The following is a 2515-nucleotide window of genomic DNA, read 5'->3' as shown; positions in this document are numbered from 1 at the left end:
ACGTTCGTGTCTGGCCCGGGGAAGAGACGGAATTCACTTCACCGAGAGAGAGATCAGCAAGCAAGGTAAAAAAAATAAAAATAAAAAAAAACATTCTGTGTATGTTGACAGTATTGTGCCCAGTTTAACGTATGTTATAACGTTAACGTTAGCCTAACGTTACTCGTCGTCAACATGGCGGTAACGAACTTTACCATGGTAAACTGAGCTAACGTTTCATTTTACACACTTTGTTAGATTATTGAATTGTCGAGTTAAAATATGCCAACGAGCAACGCGTTTACATTAACAATAAATGTGAATAAACTAATGTGAAATTCTGTTTATATCCTAATGTTGGCCTACTGATGAGAACCTTTATAGTTTTAGCATTAGTTTGCAAACTATACCATATTATAGTTTTTTATGGAATTTAATATTTACTTCCATTTTTGTGTTTAAAGGCAACTGCAACAAAGCGCCAATTCGCGCCAGTGACTTAGCAAGATTCCAGAGGTAGGCCAGCCCATTTGTGATATATTTTGAGATAAGTTTGCTGAAATGATTAGCATACACTATGTGAAAATTGCTTTTGAGCCACTGGTGCAGACTAGGTAGCTAACAATATCTTATAAAATCTCTATAAAATTGGCTAACTTTATATCAAATAAGTGACCTTTGCATTATGTCTAACTTTATTAGGCCTACACAGCAAATGAACCAATCAGAAGATGGACCATTGTCTTTGTTCAGTCTCACCAGATTAAATGTATCCAGGTAAGCACTGCAGTAAAACTCTCACTAATTCATTCAGACCAAATCTAGCATTCTAAACAACTTAAGTTTATATTTTTGCATTATTTTTATATTTTATTAGCCAGCGACTCTACCATTGCAGTCCCACCTGACCAGGAAGGTCCTAATATCAGCGCACAGGTGGGTTAACTACTGTAGGAAGGAGAACGATCATCACACAGTGATTTCTTGCATGTATCTAAAGCCTGGAACACACCAAGCCGACGCAGACGAACTAGCGCTGATGAAAGCCGACTGTGTTGTCGCCTCGCGTCGGGGTAAAAAGCTGCACTTGAACACACCGAGAGAACTACAGCCGACTGTCAGCTAGAATGCGCGTTCTGCGCCTGCGTGTAAATGAGACAGCTGTCTATTTCTGCAGATATATTCGTCTATATTCGTCATTCAAAAAGGGAAACCGGCGCTGCCGGCTGCAGTTACACAAACCGTAAACAAAGCAGTGCGTGCTTACCGTTTTGAATATCAATCCTGCTAAACACTGTCTTTATTCCACTCCTCTCGTGTTAATATTGAAATATTCGCCAAGGAACACTAAGATAAGATGACATATCATTAGAACAGCCTTCTATCTGTACCGTTTTGACTTTGCTCGCTATTTTGCTATTATTCTCGTGCACTGACTCGGTCACTAAGCTGAACAGCCAATCAGAGTTCCCTTTTTCACCGACGGCCCGACGCCGATTCAACATGTCGAATCGGCCGTTACAAAGCCGACGAGGACCAATTTCAGCCGACGGTGCGGAACACACTGAGAAGATTTAGTCGGCCGACGCACGGAAACTCACCGACGGCCGACCGTCGGCTTGGTGTGTTCCAGGCTTTACTGTGTATTTGTCTCAAACAGGTACTCCTTCACTGCAGACAAGCTGAAATGGGCTAAAATCATCCATTTCAGTCGTTCAACTTCTTTCTATGCATCTCAGCATTTTTGGACAGAATTTAGGATTTGTAAGTATTAAAATTTAATCTGGCATAATTTAATTTAGTTCTTTTGTATGCTATTTATTGACAAAAGCTGTTTACAAATATATATTAAGTTTTTTGTGAAAATAATAATAAAAATTAACAAAAAATGAGGTTAAAAATAATGTGACACTAATATTCTCTCTCTCTCTCTCTCTCTCTCTCTCTCTCTCTCTCTCTCTCTCTCATATAGTTTTGGAACCGGGATCTCCTCTGAAGGACTGAGTACATTTGTGTTTGTGGGCACGCATGCAGACCAGGGAACACTCTGATGTTGTCAATCAAGTTCTGAACAGGAACCAATCTTTGGAGAAGTTCATTTATTCACAAAGGTGGACAAAAACATTGTGTTGGCTTTTTAAAGATTATTTTGATGATGACTTTTACTCCTATGCTGTAGAAAAGATGGAGTAGACAGTCAGACATTGATAATATTAATAAATGTTTCTTGAGCATCAAAGAGACTTCTTTCAAAAACATTACGCCACTTAAATACTTCTTTTGGCCACCAGTGTACATGAATCCAACACATTTTTGGAAATAAGTGAAATTATTTTTAAGGTGGGGTTATACAGTATGTCTTGTATTGTGAAAAGAACTGTGTTTTGTCCTGTTTTGGACATTTCCTTTTTGAATGCTTAATGTATTTATATTCTGCAGTTTTATGAATGTAATGGTTGATATTTCATTATAATACTTGTATAAGCTAAACAACCAATGACTCTACATTCATTTAGTCAAATGCTAATGTTTTGTT

At 38.1% G+C, this 2515-nt stretch overlaps 1 long non-coding RNA gene across 1 annotated transcript; it reads left to right on the top strand.

Moving 5' to 3' along the window:
* The first annotated feature begins 412 nt into the window (after nucleotides 1–412).
* LOC309485410 lies at nucleotides 413–923 on the top strand. The gene is made up of 3 exons (XR_014201183.1): nucleotides 413–495; nucleotides 692–756; nucleotides 861–923. It is a non-coding gene; the product is annotated as an uncharacterized lncRNA (long non-coding RNA).
* The last annotated feature ends 1592 nt before the right edge of the window (nucleotides 924–2515 follow it).

This window comes from Leuciscus leuciscus (assembly GCF_965113295.1).
Source record: "Leuciscus leuciscus genome assembly, chromosome: 21".
In the NCBI taxonomy this organism is placed as follows: Eukaryota; Metazoa; Chordata; class Actinopteri; order Cypriniformes; family Leuciscidae; genus Leuciscus; species Leuciscus leuciscus.
The sequence above is the reverse complement of the archived record's forward strand: the minus strand, read 5'-3'. Positions and strand labels throughout refer to the sequence as shown.